This window comes from Mauremys reevesii, linkage group 3 (assembly GCF_016161935.1).
Source record: "Mauremys reevesii isolate NIE-2019 linkage group 3, ASM1616193v1, whole genome shotgun sequence".
Taxonomy (NCBI): domain Eukaryota; kingdom Metazoa; phylum Chordata; order Testudines; family Geoemydidae; genus Mauremys; species Mauremys reevesii.
The window spans coordinates 153,878,905-153,894,278 of record NC_052625.1 but is presented as its reverse complement, the minus strand read 5'-3'; the positions used below and the strand labels follow the sequence as shown (position 1 = coordinate 153,894,278).

The window sequence follows — 15,374 nt, the reverse complement described above, 5'->3', positions numbered from 1 at the left end:
GACCTTCAGTCACCATACATTGTCTGCTTAGTTTTTACATATAATTATTTTTACTGTCAGTTTCTTCAGGTAGTTCATTGTACAGCTACAATGTCATTTGGCACTGACTTTAGTCATGACATATATGTAGTGCCATTGCAACAGGTAGATTAAGTGTAAACCATCACCACATTCTAGTTTTGTGTTACATGAGAAGTTCTCTGCACAACTCAAATATACTCAGTGGGGAAGAGTTCCTATTCTAAATCATGTGTGGCCTGCAGTCTTGGAAACTGTGTGTGTGTAATTTGGTACTTAGTTTTTTCTCCTGTTTCTGCTGTTGCTGGATAGTGATCCAGATTGGGTTTCCCGTACCAATACGCAGCCTGAGGGAACTGTACTTAGTCAGACCACTAGAAAGGAAACCTGCTCTGAGAAAACAGGAATTAATTCAGAGAAGTCCTATGACCTTGGTTGAACAGGAAGTCAGACTAGATCAGAACAGTCACTCCTTTCTCTATAATCTATGAAAAACACTTCCCTCCCAATGTAGCTCAGCAGCTTAAAGTCGGTGGCTTTACCATTCAACTTTCCATTGAGGAGGAGGGTCTAAATTAAGGGTGCCTAAATTAAGTGGGCCTTCGGATGGCATTTAAGGGTCAAAGGTGACTTTCAATAGCAGAGAGACAGGGTGAAAGTGTCCACCAGAATTCAGTGTGTTGAACACCTTCCTCACTCTGTGGTTTGAAGTGTTAATCTAGAAGAATAAATCTTTCTACTACATTGGATGCATTTAGAGAAAGTGTGTCTAACTGATGCAGCATCGAGGGCCACACCAGCTTGCTACTGTTTTAGGGCTCGATCATATCTGTTAGGAAAATGCAATATAATGAAGAAACAAGACCTGTACTAAGTTTCAAGCTACATACACCTCTACCCCGATATAACGTGGTCCTTGGGAGCCAAAAAAATCTCACTGCCTTATAGGTGAGACTGCGTTATATCAGGTTTGGTCCGGTATGCTGTGCCGGACGGGACCAGCTTCCCCAGTGGTGATTTAACAGGTCCGGTGCTCCAACCACTGTGGGGAACCCTGGTCCCTTAAAATCACCGCCGGAGCTCCAGCAGCGGGGCTTGGGCGGGGATTTAAAGGGCCCGGGGCTCCATGCAGCGGCTGGAGCCTCTGGCTCTTTAAATCACCGCCCAAGCCTGGCTGCCAGAGCCCCGGTGGAGATTTGAAGGGCCTGGTGCTCCAGCTGCTGTGGGGAGCCCTGGGCCCTTTAAATCACAGCTGGAGCTCCGGCAGCAGGGCTTGGGCGGGGATTTAAAGGGCCCAGGGCTCCACATGAATTCGGCTATAACATGGTAAAGCAGTGGGGTTCAGGTAGCACTTTAAAGGGCCCAGGACTCCCCGCTGCTTTACCGCGTCATATCTGAATTAGTGTTATATCGGGTCGCGTTCTATTGGGGTAGAGGTGTACTGCTTTTCTTGCTCTCTTTAGTCCAGTCTCCTTACTTTTCCCACTTTTATTCTAATTTATCATCTCTCTCCTCACTTTGAAAGCACTTTTTCATTCTTCTTGTCTTGATCTCCAATCTCAGATCTTGTCTTTATTAGCTTTTCTCCCCTCAAGTTTCCCATCGTTAACTCTGGCACAGCTCTACCAGTGCAAATGTCGGTCTAGATGACAATAGTTATAATATTGGTGGCTAGTCTACACTTGTACTACCACCGTTGCTATCATCAATACAGTTCCAACCATGGGATGTCTCAGGGAAAGACATCCTATATGTTCTTTGCACCTCTCTCTGGATTCTCCGACTGCCTACGTTCTGAGGCTGGACTCCCAGAGAAGCATTTAAATTCTGGCTGCCCACAGGTCTACTGTCTGTCAGACACAGCATGTCCGCTTGCTGGATTCAGTCTGTAGGCCCACCAGTTATTCTCCAAGGCCAGAATAACAAAGCAGCTTGCACACTTTTGGTGTTCTTTGCTGCTCATTTAACAATTATCTGAATTACTCTCTCATCTATAATACAGTTCTTACAGCCTGAACAGAAACTGCAAGCAAGGAAACTACCCAGGGTTTAAAAGTGTCTCTACAGCTGTTTATTACACATAAGTCACTTAATATGAATATTTTAAGACATCCGCTGTGTTTCCATGTGTAGGCGACTGAGATCTTGTATGCATATATTCCAGGTCTACTGAAAACAGAGAAGAGCTTTCAAGAAGGTTAAATTTTGGCAGGCAGCATCATCTCCATATTCTAGCTTGCTAAACTGCATTTGGATTTCAGTGGACATACCTACTTTTTCAATACACCCATGGAAGTAGAAACATTTGTTGCTGCAGAGAACTTGGCTTATGCTGAAGATCTGGAACTGTGCTTCAAAAATGAATCAGAAACAGATTGATTTAGAAATTTGATTTACCTACTCTGACCTCACTGTTCCACTGCCAATATCTGGATGAATTGGAGGTTATACAAATAAGTTAAACTATGTCATAACTTGAGAGTTCAAACTAGACTATTCCATAATCTCTAAATGAGACTTTTTTTTTAAAAAAAGTATTGATTTTGTATCTTCAGAATTATGACCCAACTCAAGTCAAGTAAGGGTCATTTTACCAGAACTGTATCTAATTGTTAGAGGCAGACAACAGTTATGACATCTTAAAAGGACTGGTTTTCCCAGGATAGGCTCATGAGACAACCTCAAGAATGACTTCTGGAAACCCCAGAATATGGCCAAGATTTTCAAGAATGACACGATTTTGGGTGCTCAACTGGAGATACCTTAAATAGGCCTGATTTTCAGGAAGCATTGAGCACTGAACCTTTGAAAAATTAGGAGCCTTTAAAAGGTCTCTAGTTGGACACCCAAAAATCACTGGTTACTTTTTAAGATCTTGGCCTGTGTTTTTCAGTCCTAGGCTATTCAAATCTCAATTTTCACCACCATACTAGAAACCTCATTTTCAGGCAGAGGTCAAACCACAATTTTTTCAGCACGATAGATGAAAGTAATGAGCAACTCAGAAATAGTAGGTTAGAGTCAAAATGTTTAAACAGCCTTACGGATACTGCAATAAGTGAAGAGGACAACTTGTAGTGTTCTACAATAAGTCAATTCTTCTCCCTCCAATCCGACTTCTATCTCCATTGTCTTCCAACAATCCTCTCTTCCTTACCCCTCTCCCCATTGATCTTTTATCCTAGGAGTTACCATATTGGATCAAAGCTCTGGCCCACCTAGTCCTGTATCCTGTCCATGATAGTAGCCAGTACCAAATGTTTTTGAGGAAGATGGGAGAAAAAAAAATAGCCACAGTAGGCAGAAGTGGGAGTTTCCTCCTAATTCCTAATATAGTTAGAGATTCGCTTAAACCCTGAAGCATGAGGTTTTAGATCCCTTCTAAAACCTTTACTGTAACCCTGGAAATTATTGTTATACATGTAAATGTTCCGTCCCTCCTCCCAATTGGACCCTCAATCTCACCTTCCTATTCAACTATTTTTCAACCCATTTATATCACATTGAAGAAGAGTGGAGGACTGGGGAAAACTGACCTGCCACAATTAAGAAGTGGAGGAAGGAAATGAATTTAGGAAGAAGAAAATAATCTTAGAAAAGTCTGTGCATTATTTTCTTGCTAGAAAAGGGACACCTATATAATAATCCTTGACAAGTGGCCCAGTAGGCCATGAAGTTTTATCCTCTTTGCTGCCAGTGCTTTAAATACATGCTGGGTTTTATGGGAAGGGAAACAGTGGAAGCCCCTCAGAAGTGTTCAGGAGTCAAAACGGACAGCGCACATTCCACTGAGAGGAATGGAGAATTCACATTTCTAGTTTTTCTCAGATTCAGGCAGACACTATTGCATTCATTTACATTAATGGAAGGGGTTTGTTTGTTTGTTAAATGTGCAGAAACTGATGAGCAAGCCCACCCACTTGTCAAGGAAAGACAAGGTAAATGCATTTGTCAAGCTCCAAAGTAGAGTAATCTCTTCATCATTTACCCGCCTTCCACTATTTCCTTTGTAATTCTGTAGAGCCATACCCATTCAAGGGAATCTTTTAAGGGCTACTATTTACATTATAGCATTAACTGCCCAACTCACTATAGTTAGGAAGGAGAATTAAGAAATCAGTAAATTTGTCAAAGTATAATTTTTTTGTATGTTTGATGGCTGTATATGAGAATTATATGACATGGTTGTAAGTCTACATTACTGTTATGGTAAGATCTGAAAATCTTTAAAAAGTGAAACACTTTATATTTTAATGTTCAACACCTAACATTTCCATATTCTTATTCACGCCTATAAATCTTAATCACATCAGATATGCAAGGAAGCTTTACAATTACATAATATCCACTAATCAAGATAGCTCATTCTATAAAATCCATTATATGCCAGAATTTTTGATCTGTAATACACTCCAGCCTCTGTATTATGCTGTTGGCACACTCAGGGGTGAGCTGGAGCCGGTTCGCATGAACCGGTTGTTAATTTTAGAAGTGGTTTTAGAACCGCTTGTTAACTGGCTTCCCTGTGAGGGACGCTTCGATGGGCTGCGGCCAGGAAGCATGTAATTCCTCCTCCCGGGCACCGGGGGCGCTGCGCTCCTTACCCTGTTGCTGCTGCTGCTCCTTGGATCTCTGGCCCTGGGGCTCCCGCTGCTGCCTGGTGAGTCCCCAGCTGTGTCCTGCTGCTCGGGCTGCTCCTAGCCGCTCTCCCCGTGTGAGTACCGGCCCCCCCTGCCCACAGCCAGCCTGTGTCACACTCCCTGCCTCCAGCTAGCCCTGTTAATTTAAAAAAAAGTCATTTGTTAATGATGCAATGAATGCCTAACAAACAACAACAACTTCAGGTGTATATGGAAAGTCTGTATTTGTTACTGTAACTAATATCTCAGTCATAACTCTACAAACCTGAGTTTTGAATAAACAATTTTAACACAAGATGAAATGGAGTAGCATTAAAAAAAATTAAGTGACCAGAAAATTGTGTTTGGCGTTTATAAAATACTGTTATAGCTATGCTGCCATTTTTTATAATTAGTGTTTTCACCTCCTCTCATAAAACAGGAGAGGTAGACAATTTTGCTAACTATGGCAGCATACATTGAAAAAAAATCTAACCATCATGTCACAGTATAATTGAAATTCTGGTAAGAAGTTACTAATTCCAGTCTCATGTTATATGGAGGGCAATGGCAGCAGAAGACAGCAAGTGTGCCCAGCCCTTAAGTGGGCTATGCAAAGGAGGCTGTGGGGGGAGGGAATCTCTAAATGCCAGCCAAAATTTTTTGAGATCAGAGTAATTTTCTTCAAGAGTTTTACATAATAAAGGTAACTTCTGCTTTTGTAATTTAATCTCCAAGAAAGCAGAATAAAGGAAGATGCCCAGACCCACAAACTCCTCTTTAGAGCCACTGCTTGAAATTGAATAGGTTCCTTGCAAATTCCTTCCCTACTACACACACTCATGCCCTACCAAATGTGAGCACTGGGCTGCTCAGTGAGTGTCTTCTTTACAGGCAATATCATTGAAGTGCATGTTTAGTAAGATGCTACCAAAAGTTTTCAAAAACAGGTGGAAGGAAGAGGTGGATCACAACATTATTTTTAATTTTTTAAAGAGAAAATAAGAGTCAGTGTAATATAGGAATTAGCAGCTATACAACAAGGTTGAATTTATGCAAGCGACTGTTATGCTTGCTATTTAATTTGAGAGATTTCAATTAAGGAAGATATTTTAATACCTGAAGCTAATAAAAAGCCTACAGCCATCACCTGGAAAGCCACTAATTGCAAGGTATATGGTTTTCTCCCCATACCCTTTGTCAGTTTAAATCATTTAACTGTTTAAAGCAATAGGAAGTCAGAAATATGTGCCTATAGTTTTGATATTATGTATTGGTAAAAGGAAGGCCCCTAGCCCTAAGATTTCACTCATCTTAATCTACAAAATATTGTTTATGGAGGGAAAAAAAAAAGCCTACTCCAGTCCACAATCTTTGAGAGAAAGCCATACCTTGAGAGAATTTTCATAGATGCACAATTCCTAGATAGAACATACTTCTGGTGGGTTTTGTTACACCTCTGAAGGATATGTTGTATGTTTTGTTTTAATATGCAAAGTACATATTTTAGTTCTATTAGATCTAGTCCTCACATCACTAATAGATTTTAAAAGTATGGAGTTTAGCTTTGCATATCAATAACACGGCTTTCTCTTAAAAAAAAGTTAAAATGTATATCTAACCATTTCATTTTAGTGAGGCTTGAGTTAGGACAAAAGTCCAGTACTGAAAGCTTGCCTTTCACATAATCAACTGTATTATCTTCAAAGCAAGCGCATGTGTAGGCAGGAACATAATGCTGTTTCTCCCAGTTGCCCAGTTATTTTACAAATAATTTCCACAAAGGATAGTCATGGTTAAGTGGTGCTAGTTCATGTAGTAACAGTATGCAAGACTCTGCAGGGTCAAATCTAGTAGCCTTTAGATACAATACCCATAATTTTAGGAGGAGTTATTGGGTACTCAGCTTTTTTGAAAATCAAGCCATTTCTTCAGGTGCCTAAAAAAGGCTTTCAGAGCCTAACTTTAGGTACCCAGCCTTGAAAATCATTGCCCATGTGTCTAGTTTGATAACACTTGCCTGCTGGTAGATGCAGCAATAGATTTTTAGGAGAGTGAAAGGATGTCAGGTATTAAGGAGCCTCTACTGAGCTAAAAAAGATTTTCTCCTAAACACACATTTGAACATAGTAAGATTTGAGATTGAGGAATTCAATCCCCACATATTACATAATTTTCCCAGAGGAAGGGCACTTTTAATTTTGAGACAGTATGAAATTCCGGAAGAGGAATTATGGAATGAGTATTGAAAGAATTTCATGCCAAGGCACAAGAATTATCAATATGTAAACCTTCACAGGCAGTACTTAATACTCATGATATCAAATACTTTGACTTTATAGGTTTTTTTTCCCCCCAGTTGCCCAGTCTTCAAATATAGTAAAACTTCCAGATAAGCAGGTTGTGTTATGCTAATTCTTATTAAAAAGTGTTGATTAAGCATGTCAAATGTTCATAACCTAACTGTAAAGTCACGTATGCATTCTATTACATGTCAGTAAGGACAGCCTGAAACATAGCAAGAGTGTGATACCATCTGCCTAAGAATCTGACAGTGCCATGCATTTTGAGCTCTACCTCCCAGCCACCAGACTAGTGGGCTTCAATTAACGTTGAGTTAAATTTGCTCGCACATTTCCTCTTGTCTGTGCAGTTCATGGCACTCAGAACAGCTGCAGGAATACAGTCTCTGTAAGAGTTACTGCGGCTTGCTTGCTGAAGAGTAATGGCAGAGGTAGAGACCCTCCCTCTCTCATATAAAAGTGATGGCGGAAATCTTCGGTCTCACTTTTTTCAACTGGTCAAAGGGCACATACATAGTGTGATTTTGCTAAAAGCCTCCCTTGTCCTGCTTTAATTTGGCACCAGAACTTAAGCCTCTCACCATCAGCAGCAGCGGGTGGAACACAGCAAGCATTCTAGCTCTTTAAGGTGTTAGGGCCTGATTGGTTTGAAAAGCAAGCCGTAACCCTTACTGGCCCTGCCCTTGGAATCCTGCCAACAGTCTCCTCATTTCCTTCAGCATCATTCACCTGTCCTCTCCCCGACATCTGTCTCCAGTGCTTCTTCCACGATCTCTAATTCCACAATTCTTTAGCTCACTACCACTCTCAGGCCCTTACCCTCTCATCCACTGACACACCCATTCCATTCTGCCCTCCGCTTTCTACTACTTCACAAATCCTCAGCATAGGCTCACCTCCCACATCTGCTGCCTCTGGCCCCATGTTTCCAAATGACTTATTAGGAAGTCTCATGACACAGACTCCTTCCACTACAACAGGGTTCTCAAACTCAAATGACCACGAGGGCCACATGAGGACTAGTACATTGGCCCGAGGGCTGCATTACTGACACCTTCCCCACACTGCCCTCAGCCCCGCCCCCAGTCCATAAGGCTGTGCCCCTGCCCCGCCTCTTCCCACCCCTTCCCTACCCCCATTCCAACCCCTTCCCTGAAATCCCCACCCCAACTCCACCCCCTCCCTGCCCCCAAGGGGTGCAGGAGGGGTGTGCGGTGCGGCAGGGGCTCAGGGCAGGGAGTTGGGGTGTGGGGTGTAGGAGGGGTGAGGGGTGTGACAGGGGGGTCAGGGTGGAGGAGGTGTGCGGCAGGGAGCCCAGGGCAGTGACTTGGCGTGTGGGGTGCAGGAGGGGTGAGGGGTGTGGCAGGGGGTCAGGGTAGGGGATTGGGGTGAAGGAGGGGTGTGGCAGGGGGCTCAGGGCAGTGGGTTGGGGTGCAGGTGGGGGCTCTGGGCAGTGGGTTGGGGTGTGGGGTGCAGGAGGGGTGAGGGGTTCAGCAGGGGTCAGGGCAGGAGATCAGGGTGAAGCAGGGGGCTGAGAGCAGGGGGGTTGGGTGCAGGAGGGGTGCGAGGTGCAGCAGGGGGCTCAGGGAAGGGGGTCAGGGTGCAGGGGGGTACAGGGTATGTCAGGGGGTCAGGGTGCAGGAGAGGTGCAGCAGGGGGCTCAGGGCAGTGGGTTGGGGTGCAGGAGGGGCGCGGGGTGCGGCAGGGGGCTCAGGGCAGTGGGTTCGGCTGCAGGAGGGGCTTGGGGGGTGGGCTCTGGCCCAGCGCGCACTGGGGGCAGGGCTGGCTGCCTGCCTGCCCGCCCTGTCCCGCTTCCGCTTCGCTCCGGGAAGCGGCCGGAAACTGGGCGGGGAGAGGCGAGGCACAATGGGGTATGTGTGTTGCTGTTGCTTCAGGCACCACCCTCAGCAGCTCCCATTGGCCGGGAACAGGGAACCGCACCCAATGGGAGCTGCTGGGGGCGGTGCCTGAAGCAACAGCAACACACACACACACACACACACCCCTGTGCCCCTCCTCCCCCAGGTTCCAGCCACTTCCCGGAGCGGTGCGGGGGCAGGGCAGGCAGGGAGGAACCCGTCCTGCCCCCAGTGCACGTCGGGCCAGAGCCGCTCCAGGTAAACGCTGGGGAAGGGCGGGGGGGGGGACGAGGCGTTCGCGGGCTGCAGAAAATAACCTCGCGGGCCGTGTGTTTGAGACCCCTGCACTACAAGTTTGTCCTCTCCTCCTTCGGTACTGCCATCTCTGTTCCAGGTCAAGCAGCACTACTTCACTACTCCGACCGACTCCCATGTCCATAATCCCAAATACCTGTTCACCACATTTGACTCTCTCCTAGAAACAGACATTCACACACACTCTACACATAGGGTCTTCCTGACTGATGAAAGCCTGACTTTTCTTTTGAAAGCCCATCCCATAACCTCCCCTATCACCCTTTCTTTTTCATCTGCTGTCACTAATGCTGATTGTCTACATTTCTCCTCTAATTCCTCTGCCTACCCCAGTAACCCCAACTTTCCCCTACCTCAAAGCCAGAGGTCATAACTACTTCTCCACTCTCCTCAATCCTCCCCTGCTTTCCCCAGTACAAGCATGCTTTTGTCTCCCCCTTCGATAAAAAGATCCCAACTTGGCCTCACCTACCTCTCCAATTACAATCCCATCTCTCTTTTCCCCTTCTTCACGTCTAAATTCAACAATGCTCATAGAAATGTAGGGCTGGAAGGGACTTTGGGAGGTCATACAGTCCAGAATCCCATGCTGAGGCAGCATGAAGTAAACCTAGATCGTCCCTGACAGGTGTTTGTCTAACCTCCTCTTAAAAACCTCCAGTGATAAGGATTCCACAACCTGCCTTGGAAACCAATTCCAGCTCTTAACTATCCTGATGGTTAGAAAGTTTTTCCTAATATCTAACCTAAGTCTCCCCTGCTACAGATTAAGCCCATTACTTCTTGTCCTACCTTTGGGGGACATGGAGAACAATTGATCACAGTATTCTTTATAATATCTCTTAACATATTTGAAGACTTATCTGGTTCCCCTTCAGTCTTCTTTTCATAAGACTAAACATGCTCTTTTTTCCCCCTTTTAAAAACCTTTCCTCATAGGTCAGGTTTTCTAAACCTTTAATAATTTTTTTCTCTTTTATGGACTCTCTGATTTGTCCTCATCTTTCTTGAAATGCTGCACCCAAAACTGGACATGGAACTCAAGCTGAGCTCTGACCAGCACTCAGCAGAGTGGGACAGTTACCTCCCATGTCTTATATATGCCACCCGTTAATATATCCCAGAATAATATGTCCCAACTGCATCATGTTGTTGGCTCATATTCAATTTGTGATCCACTATTAACCCACAGACTCTTGTCAGCAATATTACCGCCTAACCGGTTTTTCCCTGTTCTGGCTTGTGTTCCTTTCCCATTATTGTTAATATTAATTGCGTGAAACATCTGGTCACAGTTAATCTTTGAATGGGGACTGAAGCAAAATAGGCATTAAACACCTCAGCCTTCTTGATGTTGTCCATTATTAGCTCTCCTTCCCCACCAAGTAGAGGACCTACACGTTCATTCATTTTTCTCTTGCTCCCAATGTATTTATAGAGACTCTTCTTATTGCCTTTTATGTCTCTTGTTAGGTGCAACTCATTTAGTACCTTAGCCTTTCTGATTTTATCCCTACAGGCTTGCACTATTTCTTTTGTACTCATCCTTAGCAATGTGTCCATGTTTCCACTTTTTGTGGATTCCTTCTTGATTTTCAGGTAATTGAAAAGTCTACACCTATTGAACTGAATTTCTTTCCTCTCTCTCCTGAATTCTCTCTAACCCTGATTCACTTCTCCACTTAACACTGCTCCCACCAAGGTCTCTAACAATCTCTTCGTGCAAGTCTCAAGGCTTCTACTCTACTGTCATTGTCCTTAATCTCTTGGCTACTTTAAATACCGCTTATCAGAGACTTCTTTAAATCCCGTTGTACCCCTCTCCTTCTCCCGCACCGTACTTCCAGCTTCTGTGACCATCCGCATCTGGTTCTCCTATGTCTCTGGTTATTTCCTCATTTCTTTCAATGGACTCTCCTTCCCCAGCTTCCACTATCTGTGGAGTCTCTCAGGACTTAGTCCTTTGGGCCCCATTTTCTCTCTCTCGTGCCCCCACAGTAGGTCTTAATTGTTCACATGGATTTTCACAGATCTCTCCCTCCACTTCCAGAGAGTCTCCTACATCCAATCCTGCATCACAGTTTAGATCTGTGATGTGGCTCACTGTCAATTATATTAATTAAAACTGAGATCATCATTCCCCTACAAGTCTCCCCACTTGCCAATACCATCATCCTCCAAGTCACTCAGAATCATAGAATTGCAGTTATCTTTAATTCTGCCTTTTCCCTAGGCATCCAGGCTGCAACCCAAGTCTTGCTGCTTCTTCCTCCCTAACATATTCAAGATCTAGCCTTTTATCTGGACATATCACTTAAACTGTAATCCAGCTCCTCGCTTCCCCTCTTGACTCCCACAATTTCCTCCTCACTGCCATTTCTGATATCCATCTTCCCCCTTCAATCTATTCAAAGTTGCGCTGCTGAGATTATCTCCTTGGTTGATTGCTCTGTTGTTGTGGCCCCATCTACCTCTTTGAACCCATTGCAAAAATGTCAAGGTTCTTATACTCATATTTAAGGCCCTTTACAACAGTGCCTCTCTCTGCTTATCCACAAACATTGCCACATGTCTCCTCTGCTCTACTAATGAAGTCAGCCACAAATCACCCATCGGTCAGTTTCTCTTCCAGTTTTCACAAGCATGCGCTTCCATGCCATCCCATATCCATGGAACTAAAGCCTCTACCCTGCCCTCATTCACCTCTATCCTCAAGGCCTACTTCTATCATAATATTTAATGGGAAACTTAACTCAATGGCTAGGTAGATGGCTAGCAGGGATTATCCATCCTATTTTGTTTATAATTAAAATAAGAGAACGAAAAGACGGACAACTGAAAGCCATCGAATGTAATGCAGACAGCTAATTTATGCAATGTGTTTTTATGGTTAACCTCTTTCTCTCTCCCTCTCTTCCTCCAATTATCTTTTTGCAGTTAGATTAGAATCTCAGTCCTGAAGATCTTGTCTCTTACAGTGTGTTGTACAGCTCCCTGTATACTGTACAGCACTGACCCTGATTGGAGCCTCCAAGCACTACCGAAATACAAAATAAAACAAACTGAATGAACAGCAAGCCTGCAAATCTACATTAAAGCTGTGTGCTAAAACATGGATTAGTGACATTGAGGTCAAGGAAGTGTGATCTGTATTTGACACAGAGATATGGCTTTGAATCAAGGCTGGCGCTAGGCATAAGCAGACAAAGCAATTGCGTAGAGCCCCCTATTTGTTTTTTTAAATGTGTGTTGTGTGTATTCCTGCTTATAGCCCCCAAAGGGCTAGCACTGCTTCTGGGTTGAATAAGTATGTCAATATGAGTATCACGTCCAGGAATATTAACTCTTTTATAACACAGAGCTATAGTAGGGTTCAAATGTTTTCTTGGTCATTTATTTTTATATAAATATATACTGAAGTATACTAAAACATACATATTTTCTTCTGAGAAAGGAAACTGACAAAAGGAAGATGTGTTAAAACAGAACTATGTTTATCTAAACAAATTTAATACACAGAAATATTTTGAATCTCATCTTAAAATTTAACATTTAAGTGCTTTTCCTAGCAATTTCAATTAAGAATGAGCTTCTGACACAGTTTTATTTTTCCTGTCTTGCCTGTGATGAAGTTATGACTTCGCTAACAATAATCCCAATTCTGCAAACTGTTTTGTGAAGCTGAACCCCTGGAGCTTTATGCTAACACAGGGATCCACAAGCACAGAGAAGTCTGCAAGATCAGGGCCTATAATTGTCTTAAAGTCAGTTTGTTTTGGGGGAGTCCAATTAATGTTGACTTTGTTTGTTTTGGGGGAAGAAATATCATTAGATTTTATTTTTTGAAAATATCTATACATGAGACACAACATGATATATGAGCCACAAAAACCAGTCCAATGAAATGCTGCCATTTCCCCCCTAATTTTGTTAAAAATGTTGCTCTTCTCCAAGAATGCTGAGTTTTGAATTCTTACTTTACTGTTATAGCTGGTATATTTCTCCCTTTTGAAATCTTGCAGGCTTCACTTAGTTTCCTAAAAGGCGTCATTTGAAATTCTATATGAACCATCAAAGATAAGCTAAATACACAGACTCCTCTTATAAAGTTTAGTGGGACCTGATATATGAGCCATACAGTATAAACACTTAGCTGTATGAAGCCTTCTTTTAGCTTAACACTTAAAGTTGAGCAAGCATTTTTCTAAGTCAAAGATCTCACCTTCACTATAATAGTTCAGTGTTCCAGAAATTCCTGTTTCATCCCTCTAAGATTTTACTGGTTTACATTTCACATCATTCCTTCAAAAAAACAAAAAACCCTATGAACTATTACTAGATTTTATACAGAGACATTTCAAGATACATTAGAAGTCAAACATTTCCACTCTTACTGTTTTAATTCCATGTCTCTGAAACAGACAGAAACCTAGCACACTAAAAGACTACTATGCTTAGGTGTCAAACATTTCTTGACGTCTGTGGCAGTTGGCAGCTGCAAACATCCGACTGAAAGCCCCATCTGCTGCTTCACAGCTTCCAGTCGAGGATGTTTACAGTCGCTCACTGTCAACAGCAATACACACTCCTTAGCTGTTTACTTCACATTATGAACAGGAGGATCCAAGGAAGTTGCTTAAGAAGACTGGTACAACCTCTCTCCATGTTGCCATCTTGCTACATGCAAATGTATAAAGTAGCCTGTTTTCACATGTTTTTATTAATAAGATAACTTATGACTTCTAGTGGAATAGTTTGAAACATAGGTATAGTTAATACTCAAATGTTATATAATTTGTCTTTTACATATGGTATAGTATTACAGTAAAGATTTATGGAAGAAGTGACTTGCATGCTTTGTTGCAACTTATTTGTGCCTCCAAGACACTAATAGAACAGTCATGGTGGTGTTTATTATTGCATTACTATGCAATCTACTAAGTTCACTTATCAGTAACATAAAACTGTATCTGTAAATATAGTGACAGATCTTTTATTATCCACTGAAACAGAGGATCTAATTTTAAGACTGTTTTAATATAGTGATGGGATTGGCTTTCTTCCTTTCTGCAAAGAGGAATGGGGGAAGCTATGTGATCTTAAAATTAACTTATTCAACCTTTGCTCCAGAATGACTGCAGAAGATAAGTGGGGGTGGGGGAGAGAGTTAGCGTGCTCTGGGAAAGCTTATGCAAAGTTTAAATGGGTAATAAAACTTTACTAATTTTCTGTTTTGGATAACCAGTTGCCATTACACCACACAGAGTTATCAGAATTACAGTATTTACCACAGATCAAAAACACAACAATATCTGACATAACGAGTCTCAGTTGTGCAGTTTTGCAGTTGGTTTCTTCATCCTAACTCCTGTTTTCTTATGAAGATAATGAAGGGGGAAATTGAAGATTAAGAATTCAACTATTTTTCCAAATTAATTCAAAACCATAGACACTTAGTTAAGTGATTAAAGTGCCATAAGGAGAAAATGATTTTCCTTGGAACTTGCCTTAAAATGAAGTTATCATATAGCAAACTAACTAGTTTATGGAAAGAATATAGCTACTTGGAATGCAGAAATCTATGGTATTTACAAAAAAACAAATGTGAAGAGTCCTCATAACTCACTATTTCAAAACACAGGGGTTATATTTTCTACACTAAGGTTAAGAAAGTTAATCTTCCAGGCAGCAGGTGAAAACAAGCACAATTATGTTGAGGTCTTTCCCTTTATTCACTACCAACTTTGAGCTATTAAAACTTGCTAGGGAACCACATTTTCCTCAATGGGTCAAGTCACTAAGGGAACAAAGCAAACTTTATTAGCGCTGTGGCAATTCTACATTCCAGGAATTCTTAGCACTTGGCAGCCGTACACTCCAGACCAGAGAGATTGATCCTCCCTCCACATAGCAGAATGACTGAGACTAACTTTGTGAAATTCTCACTAAGATGCCCACTTCAGCGAGTTACAGATAGAATTACTTAATAAATCCCTTTGTAGAGTCTATATAGCAAAACAAAGGTTAAGAAAATATTTCCTTCATTATGGACTCTTAAAACTCTTGTAAAATGTAATCCAAGCAGAAAACGAGCGAACACACACCGTGCAACACAACGCACACGGAGTGCAGAACTAGATATAATTCAGTGATAGCAGAGGGCAAAGATTTCAGTTTAATTATACCTTGTCACAAACTGAAGATTAATAAATTGACAGATGAAAGGCTAATCTAATATCTACAATTCATTAATAGAAAAA

General features: G+C 42.3%; 1 long non-coding RNA gene across 4 annotated transcripts in view; it reads right to left on the bottom strand.

Moving 5' to 3' along the window:
• LOC120401423 overlaps positions 1 to 15,374 on the bottom strand; it is a 50,452-nt gene that overhangs the window by 22,367 nt on the left and 12,711 nt on the right. For 3 of the 4 annotated variants that reach the window (XR_005596435.1, XR_005596437.1, XR_005596438.1), the window contains exons 5-6: positions 13,337 to 13,416; positions 4,623 to 4,794 (exon numbers count right to left, since the gene is read on the bottom strand). This is a non-coding gene — a long non-coding RNA (uncharacterized LOC120401423). The remainder of the gene's footprint in view (positions 1 to 4,622; positions 4,795 to 13,336; positions 13,417 to 15,374) is intronic. The other variant, XR_005596436.1, reaches the window with a different exon arrangement.